Raw genomic sequence first — 21,092 nt, 5'->3', positions numbered from 1 at the left:
ATAGAATGATAGACTGATAGATGGATGGATGGATGAATAAATGGATGGATGGATAGAATAACAAACTGATGGATGGATGGATGGATAGAATAACAGACTGATGGATGGATGGATGGATGGATGGATAGAATAATAGGCTGATGGATGGATGGAATGACAGAACGATGGATGGATGGAGGGATAGATTGACAGACAGTGAGCGTGTGAGACTGCCAGCATAGCATTAACTCCTGATGCCATGAGAAGAAAATGAAAAGCATTGATAAGCGATTTGTTGCAACTATGAAGCATCTTCAGTTGTTTATATGCGAGTGGTTCTGGATCACACACACACACACACACACACACACACACAGATATTTCCAGCCCAGCGTGGTCATATTCACTGACTGATCACCATCTGTGTGACAGCAGCCCTGTAGAGCCGCGTGATGAAGAGCCGCGCTACGGCTAACTCCAGCAGCAAATCACAACACTCGCGGGTTAGCATGCAAACAACCAGACACTCAACACACACATATCAAACGCGTTTATGTACACAATACAGCATGGATAAGAAAATATGACAACATATATAACAAGATGTGCATGCAAACAAAATCTGCTTGCTTGCACACACACACACACACACACACACACACACACACACACACACACACACACACACAGAGTTAATGCATATGTTCTGAATGGAATAACACTGCATACTGTGCTCCTGACTACTTAAAAATGGTATGTCAAATACTATGCAGTGATAATTGTTGCAAGGTACACAGTTATCATCACATGACCTCATTAGAACGCACATTTAGTTAAAAGAACGGCATCTAATTATCACCTCGGTTAAATCCTATTTTTAATCACATTTTTTGTAAAACATGTTGTAACTTTGGGCACTGAGTCAAATAATGAAAGAGATCGAGGCTTCAGGGTCACTGTTTAATTCAGCAAGCGCTGCGCAGTTACTAACTCAGTAAGAAATGTCTTATGGCAGGTCAAATTCAAATAACAAATCAAGAAGATGCTATTCTTCACACGCGAAATGGATGCTGAGTAAAGTGCATTGAATTCTGGGATTCAGTATCACACCGCAAGTGTGTTTTGGTTGTATAACTGCACATTTTGGCAAATGTAGTAATTTAGTTATGTAGTTAAAAAGTCATTTGGGTAGTCAGTGCACTCAGAAAATGTGCATATAATCTACATACAGCATATGGTAAACATAGTACAAGCAGTATAGTAGTATGCAACAAAATAATTGTTATATTATATTATATTATATTTAGGGCTGTGAAACGATTAATCACGATTAATCACATCCAAAATAAAAGTTTGTATTCACATAATATATGTGTGTGTACTGTGTATAATTATTTTGTATATATAAAAATACACACACATGCATGTATATATTTAAGAAATAATTGCTTAAATATACTGTATATATATATATATTATATATAATTTGTATTATAAATAAATATAAATATTTTAATCTTAAATATTTATATATACAAAATAATTATGCACAGTACACACACATATATTATGTGAACACAAACTTTTATTTTGGATGCGATTAATCGTTTCACAGCTCTAATTATATTATTTTATATTATGCTGAAAAATCAGCTTTGATCACAGGAATAAATTACATTTGAAAACATTAAAACTGAAAACAGTTTGTTAATAATATTTCACAATATTACAGTTTTTACTGTATTGAAATAGACGCAGGTAACATGAGACTTTAAATATATATATATATATATACATACATACATACATGTTACCCTATGCTGGATATATATACACATACACACAGTAACCAAACATACTCCATATCTAAGCCAAAACCCTTTCCAAGGATTTAATCGAAAAATGCGTATCCGACAGAAAGAGGAAGAGGTCATTTGTGCCACACTGGATCAGGATACGCTGCACACAGGGAGAGGGAACCACCATCTGGGGTCCCATTTGTTGCTCACCTGAGGGGGCGCCCCATAACCAGATGGACCCCCGAAATCACAGAGGCATGATGGTCCCCATTCTGACAGCCACTTAACCATCAGCGGTCGCTCGCTTCAAGCCAACACGTCCTGTCAGCTAGAGAACGTCCTGAGCTCTATTTGTGGGTTTGAGTCTCCAGACAGGCAGACCTGCACAGGTGGAGTGATTAAACAGGGCGTCTGTTACGACTCAGTGCACCGCGCAGGGGCACAGCTTCTAGATTTATCTACAACACACCGGTTGCTCACGGAGTGGTAGATTATTACAGGAATGATCTTGAGTCACCTTCACAGCCTCAGCCAACTGTTGCATCACTATTATTATTAATATTTGATTATTTTTAAGTAGTTTCTAGATAAGTATACACTAGCGTGCTTTAATGTTAACATTAATCAATGTTTGCAAACACATTTTTCTACTGTAATGTGACGTTTTGTCTGAAGTATTGTCATATTAAATTTAAAAAACCTTAAATATGAATATTTTTCTTACACGAATGCATCGCTTCGCTTTAGAAGGCCTTTATTAACCTGCCAGAGCCGTGTGGAGCACGTTTAAGATGTATAGATGCACGTTTATGATGGATAGATGCACTTTTATGATGTATAGATGCACTTTTATGATGGATAGATGCACTTTTATGATGTATAGATGCACTTTTATGATGTATAGATGCACGTTTATGATGTATAGATGCACGTTTATGATGTATAGATGCACTTTTATGATGGATAGATGCACGTTTATGATGTATAGATGCACTTTTATGATGGATAGATGCACTTTTATGATGGATAGATGCACGTTTATGATGGATAGATGCACGTTTATGATGGATAGATGCACGTTTATGATGGATAGATGCATATTTACGATGGACAGATGCACTTTTACGATGGATATATGCACGTTTATGATGTATAGATGCACTTTTATGATGGATAGATGCACTTTTATGATGGATAGATGCACTTTTATGATGGACAGATGCACGTTTATGATGGATAGATGCACGTTTATGATGGATAGATGCACGTTTATGATGTATAGATGCACTTTTATGATGATAGATGCACTTTTATGATGTATAGATGCACGTTTATGATGGATAGATGCACTTTTATGATGTATAGATGCACTTTTATGATGGATAGATGCACTTTTATGATGGATAGATGCACTTTTATGATGTATAGATGCACGTTAATGATGTATAGATGCACTTTTATGATGGATAGATGCACGTTTATGATGTATAGATGCACTTTTATGATGGATAGATGCACGTTTATGATGTATAGATGCACTTTTATGATGGATAGATGCACTTTTATGATGGATAGATGCACGTTTATGATGGATAGATGCACTTTTATGATGATAGATGCACGTTTATGATGGACAGATGCACTTTTATGATGGATAGATGCACGTTTATGATGGATAGATGCACGTTTATGATGTATAGATGCACTTTTATGATGATAGATGCACTTTTATGATGGATAGATGCACGTTTATGATGGATAGATGCACGTTTATGATGTATAGATGCACTTTTATGATGATAGATGCACTTTTATGATGTATAGATGCACGTTTATGATGGATAGATGCATATTTACGATGGACAGATGCACGTTTATGATGGATAGATGCACGTTTATGATGGATAGATGCACGTTTATGATGGATAGATGCACTTTTATGATGGATAGATGCACGTTTATGATGGATATATGCAACGAAAATGCATTGAGCCATCTATTATGATAATATAATATTTAAACAACCAGTGAGTAACTATAATGATTTAAGTCCCACAGTTTTCAGCTGTATGTTTGATTCACTAAAAACAATCAGTTCATAGGAATCATTTGTTCGGGAGTCAGACTACACAGGTTGCGCAAAATTTTTTTGATTCACTAAACAGAGTCGGTTTATAAAGTGTCATTACTTCAGGGAAAAAAAACCCACACTGGTTGCAATATATACTTTAATTCACTAAAAAGAACAGGTTTACGGGAGTCATAAGGGAAGTCACATACAGTATATAAAGAGGTGCAGGAAAATCCAACATCCAACTTTGATTGAATCGCAGGCCAGAAGCGAATTAAGAAAGTTAATGGGGTCAAAGCTGATGTTATGTTGACTTAAATCATGACTGATCTGAGCCTGTGGTTATAATAAGCAGCCGCACACAATTAAACCTAGACCTCGACGTTCCCCGGAAAATAAACTATAGCCCCAAAGTCATAGAAATTAATGCGAGAAACATAACAGTATACAGCCGAGCCGACATCACCCTCCGGCACACGGTCTGGCCGTAAAGAGAGTTTACTGACAGCGCCAGTGCAGTCCATCATGGCACGTCTAATGCATGTTCACATCGAGGAGCTCCATTTATTTCCCATCGCAGAGCGAAGTGTACGGCTGCCGCAGTGCCTACGGAAGCGTGAACCCGAGGCTGTTTTACCGTGCCCTCGACACCGACCAAAACACTCTGGAATTCACTGATTTTGTGAGCCACTGACACGAACTGTCAGCCGAGACAAGAGCCAGAGAAATGAATCAATGGACTCCACGTCTAAGTGGGAGGGAGGGGAACGACACCAAACACAGGAAAGAAAAGGAGACAAAGTGCGTTAATTAATTTTCCACAAGGGTGTACGCAGAGCCATCTCAACAAGACAAACGATCTCATTTACCTCGCGCGAGGAGCCGGAGACGTGGGCAAACAAACCCTGGCACGAAGCCTTCGTCTTGAGATTCATCTTCTGGAGAGCATAACATGTGAATTTACACAAATGTGAAAGAAGCATAATAAAAGATATTTAATTCTTCTGATTAGGGGTTGGAATTAATGAGAACTCTCTCATACAGAACCAGTTTTTATGAAATACTGGAACTGAATCATTTTCGTGATGTTTGGTTAATAGTTGGGATGTGAATCATAAGGAATTTAATGGTTATTAACAAATTAGAAATGCAATTTCACAGCTAAATTTTTTAGAGGTGTCAAAAATCCAATGACTGAATATATAACATAATACTAAACAAGCAAAAAACATGTGCAGGCATATTTAATTCAGCTATTTTCAGAAAGAAACTACTGAGAAAACTCATGACATGCATCTTTAACTACACACAGTTGTCATTTAAACAACCAGTGAGTAACTATAATGATTTATGTCTCACAGTTCTGTGTGTTTGATTCACTAGAAAGAACCAGTTCATGAGCATTATTCATTTGGGAGTTGGACTACATGTTTTTGATTCAATTTGATTTGGAAAAGTCGGCTCATAAAGAGTCATTCATTCAGGAATCAATCTACGCTGGTTGCAATGTATCAGTTCATATGAATCATTTGATCGGGAGTCAAACTACACTGGTTACGCAACTTGCGCTACATGATTCAGTAAAAAGAGTCACTCATTCATAAAGATTAATTCATTCGAGAAACAATCTATTCTACATTGACTGCAAAGTATGCTTTAATTCACTAAGAGCAGGTTCACAGGAGTCATTCGTTTGGGAGTTGATCTTACACTGGTTGCTCAGTTTGTGTTTGAGTCACTGAAAAGAACTGGTTCATATGAGTCATTCATTCAGGAAATGATGTTTCACTCTTCTTTTCAATACTTTGGCCTCAGGGATTGCACATAACAACAAGCTTACACACAGCATGACCAGTGCGGTCCAAATCAAGAACAAATGACTCTTACAAGAGTGATTCTTTTTAATAATAGTATAATAATATAATTCGTTAAATTTATATAGCGCTTTTCTAGGTACTCAAAGCGCTTCACATGGAAGGGGGAATCTCCTCAACCACCACCAGTGTGCAGCATCACCTGGATGATGCGACGGCAGCCATATTGCTCCAGAACGCCCATCACACACCAGCTTACTGGTAGAGAGGAGACCGTGATGAAGCCAATCATGGGGATGATTATGATTAGGAGGCCATGATGGGCAAATTTGGCCAGGATGCCGGGGTTACACCCCTACTTTGGGATTTTTAATGACCACAGAGAGTCAGGACCTCGGTTTAACGTCTCATCCGAAGGACGGTGCTTTATGACAGTATAGTGTCCCCATCACAACACTGGGGCGTTAGGACCCACACAGACCACAGGGTGAGCCGTACCCCCTGCTGGCCTCACTAGGCGCGTTTCCATTACAGATTTGCGCAAAACGCGTTTTTTTCTAAATGTCGACAAAATACTATTGCGAAATGACGGCGTTTCCATTAACCGATGTTATGCGACTAAAACTTTTTCCTCTCGCGATAAGTCATTCCAAAAATCATGGCGACGGATGTTGGTAGGTTTATGTATAGGCTATCCCAGCCACTGCACTGGCCATTACTATTAATCGGAGGAGACGTAGGTGTATTTTCCAAGCATTAATGGCAAGGAAAGACCCTTATTATACTTGGAGCGGCTGGTGTTTCTGGGTGTTTCTCACTCATTTCTGCTTCGAGGTCTTGATTGTGGCATTTCTTTGAGCTTAAGATTCCAGTATTCCTGTAATTCTTTTGTCTTTTATGAATTTAATAAAGAACTCTGTCTCGTATTCTGTCCAAACACACCACGTCGTCTATGTCAGGTGACCTACAGTATAAATGCGCAAACACTGAAATATTTATTTTTGGAATTGCCTGAAAAACCTCCTCATGCGAGCGTAAAAACTTTTTTGCGATGAATGGGAGTTATTGCGAAATTGACGTGTTTCCATTGGGCGTATTTTCAATTCGCAATTTCAATTTGCGCAATTTGAAGGGTAATGGAAACGCGGCTACTAACACCTCTTCCAGCAGCAACCTGGTTTTCCCAGGAGTCTCCCATCCAGGTACTAACCAGGCTCAGCCCTGCTTGGCTTCAGTGGACAGCCAGTCTTCGGCTACAGGGTGATACAATATAATCAATCAATCGTTCAAAAAGACTCTTGAAGTCTATTGAATTATAGTTCTTTCTGCATGTTAAAAAGGAATAGGAGATAGTATTGCAATGTATAAAAGAATTACAGTGCAACTTAAATTAGTGCAATTATAGACTGGTTATGAGTGTGTAGTTAAAGATCCAGAACAGGCATTAGCTGTAATAAATCATACTTTAATTTAAAACAAAGAAACTTTAAAATATGTTACCTTTCTTTAAAAGTAATTAAGCTGAACCAGAATCAGTTAAATACCTCACCATTGCCAACTTCTGGTATCTACATCCTAAAACGCACAATGAAACAGATTTTCAACCGTCTGGATCCAAGAAAGCGATCCAGATCAGTGTGTATATCCACTTTCCCACTTCTGTCCAGTTCATGAAGATTTATGGGCTACGAGGCGTGATGTTTTAGTATCCCATGAACCCACCTGGGTTCTTCAGAGGTTCTGATGTTTCACTGAGACGAGCTCATATCCATCCAGCAATCGAGAGCAAACACAACTCAAGCTCATCCTGGCAGAAACAAAATGGTAATGTAGTCATTAGGTCATTAAGATTAACTGCACTGTCATAGAGAGACTCTACACGACCATTAAATATGTTTTTGTGTATCTGCCACGCTCTTCATTTGCATACGGTGAGTAATGAGACGATGATAAACAAATAATGCGCCACTCTTGAATTTATCAAAGAGCTGTGTGCTCCTGGTAGACTGTCCATATGCATAGCTTTAATAGACAGTCAAATCCCCAAATGTGGCATCAACAAACGTTATTGATGCTAATCTAACACACAGATTACCAGCCAAAGGTTTGAAATCATTAAGTTTGTTGTAATGTTTGTGAAAGAAGACTCTTCTGCTCACTGAGGCTGCCGCTATTTGATTAAAAAAATGCAATCAAAACAGTAATATTATGAAATATTACAATTTTAAAAGACATTTTAAAAGGTATTTTATTCCTGTGATCAAAGCTGAATTTTCAGCATCATTATTCCAGTCTTCAGTGTCACATGATCCTTCAGAAATCATTCTAATATGATGATTTGCTGCTCAAGAAACATTTATGATTATTATCAGTGTTGATTGACAGGTAACAGTTGCGCTGCTGCTTCAGATTTTTTGTGGAAACCATGATAAACTATCATTCAAAAGTTAAGGGTAAGATTACATCAATACTTTTATTCTACAAGGATGCATTACATTTATCAAAAGTGACGATGTATATTGTATAATCTTACAAAAGTTTTCCATTTCAAATAAATGCTGTTCTTTCCAATTCATCAAAGAATCCTGAAATAAAAATAATCACGGTTTCCACAAAAATATGAAGCAACAGTTTTCAACACTGATAATAATCATAAATGTTTCTTGAGCAGCAAATCATCATATTAGAATGATTTCTGAAGGATCATGTGACACTGAAGACTGGAGTAATGATGCTGAAAATTCAGCTTTGATCACAGGAATAAATTCCATTTTTAAATATATTCACATAGAAAACAGTCATTTTAAATAGGAATAATATTTCCTAATTTTACAGTATTTTTGATCAAATAAATGTAGCCTTGGTGATCATAAGAGACTTCTTTCAATAACATTAAAACATTTTTTTACCAACCATGGTAGAGTAATTAGAGGGAGAGCATGACTGGAGCTGAAAATGCAATAAAGATCCACCGGGCCCAACAGTGACCCCTGGAGCACACCGCTCGCTTTGAAGAGATGTCAAAACATCTCCCAACCGAGACACACAGCAATGAAATAAAAGATCTGGAGAGGTCTATCCTACAGCAGAGAACTACTACAGGCAATTAAGAAGGACCAGAACTCACGCCTGACTGACCTTCAGAGAGGTATCCCACACTGCTCTTTCCTCGTGTTTATCAGTCAAGCGTGCGTGTTTATCACTGTCAGCCGAGATTATGTGTGCGCGAGAGCACAGTTGGTGAGCGGACGCAGGATCCCAGAGCCAGATGCTGGGGAAGAGCGAGACTGCTGACGGGCATCTGTTCCCGGGGCTTCCGTGGGGCTCGAACCGCGGCCAAGAACGCCGGCGTGTTGGAAACCCAAGACAGGGCATAATATTGACACCTGTTCTGTGAAATATTAATGTTTGTCATGAAGGCTACAGACTAATGCATCTGTGTGCTTGTGCATTAATGACATGTGTTGGAAATTCTCACGAAACAGGCCTACAAATGGCCTCGCTGTGATTGTTTAATAACACTTTACAATGCGGTTTCATTAGTTAACATGAACTAACTGGGGATGCACAGATATGAACATTTTGGGGCGATACCGATAATTCTTTATATTTGTAAGCCGATAACCGATATATTGGCAGATAAATGTAAATCCAATTTTTTTGTTATCATTTTTGAGAGCCTGATTACAAAAACAAAAGTCTCACCATTAAAAGACATGTCTCAAGCACACAATTATGATGTTCTCATTATGATATGACAGACTTGCGCTGCACATGTTGCACTGAACTGTATTTTCCTTTTTTGAAGCGATTCCAATCATATTTCAAGCAATTCAAAGCCATCATGTTGAACAGTGTCTCAGCTGAAGGAAATAATACATTATTTATCAGCTTTAATATATCAGCCAACTATTCTTATCAAGCCGATAACGATAACATTAAAAATGAACATATATCAGCCAATACCGATATGGTGACCGATATATCGTGCATCCCTAGAACTAACAATGAACAACACTTCGACAGCATTTATTAATCTTAGTTACTTTTAAGGTCAATATTTACTAATATATTATAAAAAGTAACAGATATCTGTAAACATTAGTTAATGCACTGTGAACTAACATGAACATGGACATTTTTTATTATACTAATAGGTAATAAATCCTGTACAAATACATTGTTCATTGTTAGCTAATGCATTAACTAATGTTTACAAATGAGGCCCTATTTTGTGAAGAACATACAATTTCCATACTAAATAAAAATATCACAGAAGAGTAAAGTCAAGACAAATTAACAGAATGAAAGTGAAGTCGCTAGAAAAAAAGAAAAAAAAGAGAGATCTCATTAGACTTTCTAGATGTTTGGCAGCCTCAGTTGTTAGTAATGAGCAGTCTGTAATGAGCACTTACTGAAACTCACTGTCTCGTAGCTACAAGAAAAGGTGAGACTCTTCGCCAACATTTCCTTCTCTCTGCAACGAGCCTTCAAGCACCGACAAATCACGTAAGATGAACCGTGCAGAAGTAGAAATGTGTCAACCGGAAGAGATTCTGCTTTATATCTCCAAAAATCTGACAGCAAGCAGAAAGCGTATACGCTGCTAACCGAGCCACAGACGTCTGTCAGCTTAATTGACTATATAGAAGAAGAGTGATTTAGATTTTAAGCATTATTCTATTTCTTTCCAGTGACTATATGTAGGTGGAGGTAACACCACAACTCCAGATGAATAAAATAAAGGGTTAACATTAAGATTAATAACTACTGCAAAAATATTGTTCTTTGGTAGTTCAAACAGTAAAACTGTTTCATTAGTGTGCCAAGTTGCACATTCGATGATTACCAGACAATACAATTTTTATTTTTTAAATAAATAAAAAATATTTATGTTTAAACATATATATGATATACGGCAACTCGTGTATATATATATATATATATATATATATATATATATATATATATATATATATTATCGTTAACAAAAAAAAAATTTGTTATTTGAAAAAAAGATGAAATAAACTAAAAATATAAATGTTAGTTGAAAAACTTAAACAAAAACAAAAAATTTAAATGTTGCCTTGGCAATAAAAAGTTGAAGAACTAGAATTAATTAACTGGAAATAAATAAAACTACACTAAAACAAAAAACTGAAATAAAAATACATTAAACCTATAGCAATATTAAAACAAAACAAAAAAACTAATAAAATGACAAAAGCACATAACAAAATTACAAAAAATAAATAAATTAACATGAAAAATTTTAATAAAAACTCAATCAAAATAACAAAACTAATAAAATCTAAAATAATACTGATATATATGTACACACACACACACACATACATACAGTATAACAAACATAAAGTATATTTATAAATTAACACAAACCTAGATTACAAATGCTTTAAAAGCTGTTGGTGGTTGTTAGTTCATGATACCTTATGCATTAATTAATGTTAACCAATTGGACCTTATTATAAAGTGTTACCAAACAATTCTGACGTGCCGTCACAGGTCTGAATGTGTTGTCTTTACAACAACTTTAAAATGGCACTCAATCATATTTATATGCAATATGGTTTAATAAGTCTTTTGTTTTCAACTTTAGAGATTTTAAACAATCAAATCAATTGTTTGGCCTCCATCTGGTTCACATCAAAATGAAACGTATTACTTAATAACTATATTATATAACTGATTTTATATAAAATGTATATCGTTATGGCAGTATATAATAATCCAGCTGTGTGTGTGTGTGTGTGTGTGTGTGTGTGTGTGTGTGTGTGTGTGTGTGTGTGTGTGTGTGTGTGTGTGTGTGTGTGTGTGTGTGTGTGTGTGTGTGTGTGTGTGTGTGTGTGTGTGTGTGTGTGTGTGTGTGTGTGTCCGGGCGCAGCACTGAAACAGAGCAGTGTGTCAGTAGACCAGCGATGACCTTCACATGTTCTCGAGGCTCCAGTGTGAAGGAGGCTTTGCATATTTACTAATACGGCTGACGTGAACACTGCTGATAAAGTGGGAGGAAAGCTATTTAGTGTAACCTTGCCTTCAGGCATGGGTATTGCTAATGATGCCCGGATTACCAAGGGTAGTCATAATAAAATGTTAATGTATTAACTTACAAAGAGAGTTGGTGATGGTACATTCAACAACACAACTTAAAGGGTTAGTTCACCCAAAAATGAAAAGTCTGTCAGTAATTACTCTCCCTAATGTTGTTCCCCGTAAGACTTTCGTTCATGTTCGGAACACAAATTAAGATATTTTTGATGAAATCTGAGAGTGGTCTCACTCCTCCATAGGTAATCGATATCTGCCATCCCAGAAAAGTTAGTAAAGACATTGTTAAAATAGTCCAAGTGACTACAGTGGCTCAACCTTAAAGGGATAGTTCACTTTGAAATAAATTTTTGGTATGTTTTAGCTTACCTCAAGGGCATCCAAGATGTAGGTGTCTTTTTTTCCGCAGTAGTTTCAATTTTGATATTTTTAGGTCAAACCGTTCTTGTCTGTCAGTCATATAATGCAGGTCTATGGTCACTGTCTCAAAACACAAGCACAGAGTCCAAATTAAAACAATTCCCCGTCGTCCAAATTAAACAATTCCCCATCGTAAGTACACATTGATGGCCTAAGACACGAAACGAGCGGTTTGTGTGAGAAAACGAACAGTATTTATATCGTTTTTACCTCTTATACACAGACATGTCGAAGTGATCTGATCTGACGTGTACGCAGACTGGTGCATAGATATATACACACTAGATGTCGCCTTGTCTACGGCAGTTCATTGGAACGAATGTCTTTAAGGCGACATCTAGTGTATATATCTATGCACCAGTCTGCGTACACGTCAGATCAGATCACTTCGACATGTCTGCGTATAAGAGGTATAAACGATATAAATACTGTTCGTTTTCTCACACAAACCGCTCGTTTCGTGTCTTAGGCCATCAATGTGTACTTACGATGGGGAATTGTTTAATTTGGACGACGGGGAATTGTTTTAATTTGGACTCTGTGCATGCTCTTTGAGACAGTGACCATAGACCTGCATTATATGACTGACAGACAAGAACGGTTTGACCTAAAAATATCAAAATTGAAACTACTGCGGAAAAAAAGACACCTACATCTTGGATGCCCTTGAGGTAAGCTAAAACATACCAAAAATTTATTTCAAAGTGAACTATCCCTTTAAGTTTATCAAGCGACGATAATACTTTTTGTGCGCAAAACCCCCCAAAAATAACGACTTTATTCAACTCTTCATTTTCTAGTGCTTTAACAAGTTTTAAGGCTGGGAGATATGATGATATACAACAATATAGGGCCTTGTCCACACTAATACGCTTTCGTTTGAAAACGCATCTTTTGGCCTTCTGTCCACACTGAGACGCAGATGAAAACGATGATGACGCATGTTTAGTCATGTGACGCATCCTGAACCGTTAGATATGTATGTTTATACCGCTATTGTGCCTGTTGTGGAATTCACTTTCACACTGTAGCTAAAGATGTTTCTTTGCAGACTCTTAGGGCCCTATTTTAACGATCTAAGCGCATGGTCTAAAGCGCAGGGCGCAAGTTCACTTAGGGCGTGTCCGAATCCACTTTTGCTGGTTTAACGACGGGAAAAATGGTCGGCGCTCCCGGTGCACAGTCTAAAAGGGTTGTCCCTATTCTCTTAATGAATAATGGGTGTGTTTTGGGATTTACGTGCGTTAAACCAATCAGAGTCTCATCTCCCATTCCCTTTAAATGCCAGTTGCGCTCACGCCATGGCGGATTCGCTATTTACATGACGGAATTTGATAGTGGAAAGACCGAACGCGCCTCCAGAGCGCAAACGGATCTGCTCGTGCACGAGGTAAAAGTGCACAAGCAGAACATCTACGGGACAAGCTGGATTCCACCATATCTTTATGTACACAATAATAATCTTTTACATTGTAATCCTTTTATTTTAAATATTTGTCATGTTTGTGTGCTGCTGTGCGTCCCTGTGTGTTTAATAAGCAGAGTGTACACGCGTTGTGGACCCGCCTATAGGCGCACATTACTAACGCACTCTTTAAATAACAAAAAAAATATTGCGCCATTGACCAACTGAAACCTGGTCTAAAGTCAATGGCGCAATATTTTTTTTGTTATTTAAAGAGTGCGTTAGTAATGCAGTCTATTTCTGTTCCTCAAAATGGCAACGCGCCAACAATGCGCCAGAACAAACCTCGTTCTCAGACCAGCAGCCCATGGGTGTACAAATGGGCGCAAATGCATTTGCTATTTAAACAGTGTGGCGCCGGACGTGAAAATGATAACTGCGTCGGGCTGAAATTAGCAAAAAACACTTGCGTCGCGCTTGGCACTGCATTGCGTCGGGTGTAAGATAGGGCCCTTAATATCACAGTCCTGCAAAGATGGAAGAAAATGTACCTGCGATCCCTGTCCTGCATCAAAACCTATTTTTTTACAGTCTATGGTCAAAACATGAGAGCAGTCGCGATTTAGACCAAACATATAATGGTGAGTGAGAGCGACCTGGACGCATCAGTGAATGCTGAGATATTTTGCTCAATAAAATGATCCTGCCACAAGAAAAGCATGAGAATTATATCTGTTCTGTCTGTATCATCTCAGTGAGTGTTTATGAGGTTTTGCACATGCGCAGTAAGATGAATTTAGCGTTTTCTTTACGTTTCAGTGTGGATGGGAAACTTCTGGAAAACGCTTGAAAACACCAGTGTGGACGGAGAGTGTTTTGAAACAAAAATGCAGTTTTCAAATGAATCCGGATTAATGCAGATGTAGCCCAAGTGATCATCTGGAATTAGATCTACTTATATTGTATTTGTAGTCTTGTCTAGCAGATAAAGCGCTCACAGGCTTTGCTTTATGCATTTACCTGCCGTCAAAATCAGGTATATGTAAATATCAGAAAACCCGATTCCTAGCCACATGTCAATGTCCAAGCATCACTGGTTCTTTAGTAAGTTGTAAGGATCACGATCGAGTCCAACTGCCTCGATGCAGGACGTTCTGTCACTCAGTCCAGCTGGGAAATAAATAGAAATAAAGGTGACTTGACTTGACATTGGCCATTTGAAAGGGCCTTTAAACACACACACACAAGAGGAGGGAACGAAGAGCCAAATCATATTGAAAATCCAATCACAAACAGTTGATTTCGATCAGACTTGATGTACATCTCTGTCTTCCCAATATGCCATTATAGGCATATCTCCTCCCACCTCATTCTCCCAGCGGAGGTTCAACTCTACATTACAATTCACATAATCCGTCCAAAATAGTTTGTGAGAATAGAATTAGTACTTAAAATAAAACATTTGCACCACTGGCAGCTCAAGCGTTACGTTAAACACTGAAACACAAACAGCGGCCGTATGTTAATGGAGTATAAGGACTAGATATCTTCCCCACGCCTCCTGATTTCCAGAAGGATTATCAGCGGGAAGCAGCCGCCCGATTCACAGATGTGGCACAGATTGACAATGGCGCTTTGATAGTGTCGACTGCAGGTACCCGGAGGCAAGCGGGAATCAATAACACTGAGACGTTGATAACACGGTGTCATTGACTTCTGATTGTCCCAGACTGCCTGGCCACAACACTGACGAGTTCAATTTCTCTCTAGTGAACACACACACACACACACACACACACACACACACACACACACACACACACACACACACACACACACACACACACAGAGAGACAGAGTCCGGTGAATCTCACAAAGACATGTCTGACTCATATTTCACTCCAAAAGCAATAGTGAAACGCCTACCAAATTATACACACCAAAGTATGCCCATCTCATTTTTAAGATTTTGTTCAATGTGACACTAATGTGCTTTTTGTCATGATGTGAGTAGTGTAATGCAAAAAAAATTTATAAAATAAAAAATAGGTCTCATTAATAGTAATATTATTATTATTTTATGTAAGTTATGTTTATGTATATGTGTACAGTATATGTACAGTATATGTATGTATATATGTATGTGTATGTGTATGTATATGTGTATGTGTATATATATATATATATATATATATATATAGATAGATATAGATATATATAGATAGATAGATAGATAGATATAGATATAGATATAAATAAATAAAACTTACATAAAATAATAATAACATTGCTGTAATGTAAAAACAATAATGTTAATAGAAATGACAATGGGATTTATGTAGCATTTTAGCAATGCAAATTATGGGGGAAATGTGCATAACTCATGAAAATGAAAAGATTTATTTTCTTTATGCAAAAAAACTATTTTTTCCTTTTGATTTTGGGTTAAAATAGGCACTTCTTGACAGTCTCTTTTAAGACATTCTCAGTCCAACTTTAACACTACAGATCCAACAATGGTGACTTTGGTCACGGGCATCATGAAAGCATTGAAAGGCTATCTCTCTCCGTCAAGTATGGACGTTTGTCTCAGGTTTTATTGCTCGAGCGGGTCAGACAGCAGAATGTCTGGCTCCACATGAAACCTGTCTACTGGCAGAACGCAGCGGTCAGCGCAATCTGACCCGAAGGGTCTCCCACCTACAAAAGCCTCTCCTGGCACAGTGAAATCTCTCCATCTGTCACGTGTAAGCTGGTCAAACACAGGGCAACACTGCAGCGTATCCAGAGAAACAACGAGGAGCCATCTGAACAACATCACAAATGTCAGATTTCTGCATGCTCTTCTTCATATATTCATTATATGCTGAATATAAAGTGCTTTTCATCTATATCTCACAGCTCTTTGAAACCTAAAGACTGTCAGACCTCTGAATAATGCCCGTCGTATAGCGAACCCACAGATCCACCGAGATCCACTGAGACGCTCGGTCTTCAGTCTGTCACAGCGCGTTTGCGTTTGAACAGTATATTAATTCTGAAGGAGACAAATCTGCTTGTGCGGCCCACTCGACAGACATGAGCCGATCTTTCTTCTGCTATCTGCCTGCGCGATGGATCATAGCGGCTGGATTACTCATCCATCGCTCTCTGAACTCTCTCTGAAGGGAAGCCAGCGGCCGCTGGGGAAAGCAGACCGAAGGATTGATTCTGATTCAGCGGGAGAGAGTTACATCTAAACTTCTGCGCTCGGATGGTGGGAAAGCGAAGTTCTTTCTAGCGTGGGAGAGAAGAGGATAATGAGAATGGGTGAATTATACAATGAGTGAATTTAAACCTTTCTGCAGATCATTTTCAGCGAGCGATCTGAGGTTAGTTATGCACAATGGTGTCTTTAGCCAAAAGTCCCCATGTAGTCAATCATTTTATCCCTTAAAACTCACCTTTGATCACCAAAATGACATATTTAAACGTGCCTTAAAATAGCTTGAGTGTAACTCGACACCCTTGCCTCATTTAGTATGCGTGGTTCTATGAATATGCAAATGAGCCCCGCCTCCACTCACTCACTCAGCTCAGAGATCCACTGGTTGACGATCACACGTTGATCTGATTGGTTACAAGGTAGTTTGTGACGTCAGAAACACCAGCGATTTCAAAGCGTGTGTTTGAGACTGTCTTTGGTTCACTGCAGTTTTAAGGAGGAAATACTCAGCAATGCTGTCGACTTATGAATTTACACATGGTTTGTCTTAAAGCAGATTAAAAACACCATATAGACAAATAAACTACATTAAACGCTTGATTTTCACCACAGGAGGGACTTTAAATTATTTACAAATCACATTACAAGCATCTGTTTGGGGCTAGTGATCTAACTTTTGGGAAATTAAGCATATATACACTTTTAAACACTTCTGAGTCTTAGTGAGGAAGACTGTGGTGAATATGCATGGTGGTGATGATGATGATGATGATTATTATGATGATATAATGTCTTAATATAGAGTGAAAGAGAGAAAGTGATGTAAATAAATCCTAGGCAGAATATATTTTCGTGTGTTTTTTTGTACTGATTTTCAGGAAAAATCTACTTAAACATAGTATTAATAAATTTGTTAAAATTAAATTTGTCCAAATATAATACTATCATTGTGTATGCTTTTATATATGTATTGTATATGATGATATATATAAATGAAAACTGATTTTTTTTTTCACATATTCTGTGCTGATTCTGCAGGCAAAATCAATTTTAACATGGAAAGATGCGTTAAACGGAGCCGGAAGCATGAAGCCTTTCATTTTTATGATTATTTAAGATTTATTGCATTATGACATTATTGAAATCATGACAATTAAGCACATTTGCCCCCAAAAACAAACGCATTACTGTAATGCAAAAAATGAATAAATGGATAAATCTCATTATTGTAACAGCAATGACAATCATCCTCTCGGGACATACATCTTTATGTGTTAAAATTACATTTAGACAAATGTAATAAAAAAATGCTATCATTATGTATGCTTATATATAGAGAGTTTTTTGCCTATTCTGGAGGAAAAATAAATTTAAATACTAACAAGTTGAATGCACTCTTATTCATAGATGAAAGCAAAATTACAATTAACAATTTATTATATGCACATGCCAGGGGCCGGGTGGGTATAAGACTTTGCGAATTATGTGTATTCAAAACATTTCGAGTGCAGATTCTGTGTGCGTCTTCTAACATCTTAGCATCAGTCCAAAGGAAAGTGCGAGGGAAAAACAAACAATGAATTCATGCATCTCTCTTGACATCTTCATTTCATGTTCTCCGCGTTTGCAGCATAATTTTGACAAAACTCAAAACAGAAAGTGTGTGAGACAGAGCGCAATATTGACATCACCTAATTACAAAAACACCAGTGATTCATTTGCACTGCATTAATCGAAGCGAGCGCCGTGTGAAAGGCTTTTAAAGCCGGCCAAGCATTGCAAGTTGTTACAGGAGAAAAAAAAAATATGTGTCACAGCAAATAATCAGAGTTTGTACCTGATGACTTTCAACTGCAGGAGCAACACGGCCTACCGGTGACAGGACTGAGAGGGTGAGAAGAAGTGAAGGGAACATTTCCATTCCCTGTGTGTCAAGAAGCACCTGACTAACCTGAAGCCAGTCGCACCGAATATGAAAACCTCAGAGCGCCGCTGCTATTTTCATTAGAGGATATGGATTAAATCATATTTACATTTAGATCCAGACGCTTTCATTTCATCGAGCGACTCAAGTATGTGCATGTTTGAAAGTGTTTACCACTCAAAACACACTTATGAAAAACAAAACACTGGATATTGCACGGGTTAGAAAATGCATTTATGAAAATTAATGTAGTCGTAACTAACAAATTTATAGCAGGATTTTATGAAACAAGAGGTAGTCTCTCTTATCATTTTCACCCATTTCGCCTCCGTAACGCAACACAGAATAATATCCCACGGGACTTTTTCAAATCAATCAGGACTCAGGAATTGATCAAATGGTGAAAAGTGTCTCCGTATGACAGATTTTTGAAAAATAAGAGGGATTGATGACGTCAGCTGACAAGAAAAGTAGTTTTAGAGATGGTGCAAGTTATATTTTGATGAAAGATTATGAAAACCCTGATTTTTCCCATTACTATAATGTGCACTGATTCTGAGTAAAGAATTATAAAAAAAAACAAAAAAAAAACATACTGACTAGGAATGCAAGATATATCGGTATCGGCCGATATATGTTAATTAGTAATGTTATTATCATTATTGGCCCAATAAGAAAATTTGGCCGATAAATAATGGATTATTTCCTTCATCCAAGACAATTCAGATTGTGCACTGTTCGCCATGATGGTTTTGAATTACTTGAAATATGATTGGAATCACTTCGAAAAGGAAAATAGAGTTCTGCTATATCGGCTACATGAAATTATAATGAGAACATCATAATTGTGTGCTTGAGACATGGCTTTTAAATGGTGAGACTTTTGTTTTTGTAATCAGGCTCTCAAATATTATATAAAAATTTGGATTTAGATTTATCAGCCAATATATCGGTTATCGGCTTTCAAATATAAATAATTATCGGTAGGGATGGGATGGTATGAAAATTTCATATCACGATAATAGTGACCAAAATTATCGTGATTATCAATATTGTCACGGTTTTGTTAAAACGAGATGAAAGTGTTCAAAAATAACTGATGCTCACACTGAAAACATTTCAACAAGTTTTATATTTGAAAATCAAAATCAACAAATAAAACAAGCAGATCTATGCACTTTTTTAAGCAAGATTATATTCTGTGGCATTTCCTTCCTTAAAATGACCGTCGTCAATAACAACGCATTATAACACAGCGCACATGCATCACAACGGACGCGCTCTCTTGTTTCATTCAAATACAACTTTGCCGTCTTGCGTCTCCGTTTTCGATTGTATTGAAAATGAAATCAGAGTTGATTTATTGTTTACTGAGTTTGATAATATTTTTGTGATCATGTAAGATTTAAAACATGAATCTGCCTTCCGCCATTCCTTCTCGAATAAAAAAAACAACAACATTGCGCGCTGCGCCGGCGTCAGAGCTGTTGCTGGCTGGACAGGATTTACAGTGAGTTATTAAAATCGCGATAATCAAACACGGTTTTAATGATAATTCAATTTTAAACGATAATACTATCCGTCAGTACATTTTATCGTGGTTTATAGTGAAACCGGTAATCGTCCCATCCCTAGTTACCGGTATCAGCCAAAGTTTTATATCGGTGCATCTCTAGAACTGACTGCAAACTTTTTAATGGTAGGGTATATCGCAGAAATATCACAATGTCATCTAACCCTATAGATATTAGGTTGAAAACCAGGAGTTAGAATATTCGTTTAACTGTAACTGAGCCAAAAGAACGGTAGATCCCAGTCTGTGGGGCTGTTTCTCCTCTCCCGGTGACTTTGAGTCGGATATCTTCAAGGTAACCAGGGCAAATATCCGAGCACACTAATATCTGAATGTAGGTTAAGTAATTAGTTGGACCAAAGCCTGTGTGCCAAGCAGAGACGCTGGATAAATTCCACATGCTAATCCAAACCCTGCTTAGATGTGGCTAACGAGGCCGTCGGCTTTTAACTTCCCTGGTTTGAAGTGCTGATCGTGTTTTCTGTATTGATCCGCAGACCTGTGGTGGAGTACAGCAGTCAATGTCAAACGTTATCTGTTACTCGAAGACACTGGTCAGCATTCATGGGCAGAAGATAACAAAAAAAACAAGAGCAATGTGTAATGCGCTCTCTTTTGATTATTGCCGGGATGACCCATTTACCAGGTGGTCCTCGTGACCCTGCTGACCCTTGCATTGATGAGTTTTTTTCTGGAAAATGGGGGTGGGGAATGAAGGGGATGAGACCGTTCTACCACATCTATTGACCAGCGCCGGACAAGACGCCTGTGCATTGATTCCCGTACTGCTCTCCCAGGAGCCATTGTGGGAACTGATGGGAGGATGAAAATAG

The 21,092-nt window shown here is 37.7% G+C and overlaps 1 protein-coding gene and 1 long non-coding RNA gene across 3 annotated transcripts in view; one reads left to right on the top strand and one right to left on the bottom strand.

The window, feature by feature from the left end:
* Window positions 1-10,525, top strand: part of LOC309489831 — a 252,961-nt gene extending 242,436 nt beyond the window's left edge. Inside the window, exon 2 of the long non-coding RNA XR_014202530.1 lies at window positions 9,472-10,525. This is a non-coding gene — a long non-coding RNA (uncharacterized lncRNA). The remainder of the gene's footprint in view (window positions 1-9,471) is intronic.
* ttc28 (tetratricopeptide repeat domain 28) overlaps window positions 1-21,092 on the bottom strand; it is a 327,199-nt gene that overhangs the window by 252,229 nt on the left and 53,878 nt on the right. The gene's annotated exons all lie outside the window — the stretch shown is intronic.

The sequence above is a fragment of the Leuciscus leuciscus genome (assembly GCF_965113295.1).
Source record: "Leuciscus leuciscus genome assembly, chromosome: 24".
Classification (NCBI taxonomy): domain Eukaryota; kingdom Metazoa; phylum Chordata; class Actinopteri; order Cypriniformes; family Leuciscidae; genus Leuciscus; species Leuciscus leuciscus.
This window is presented reverse-complemented; position numbering and strand designations above follow the sequence as displayed.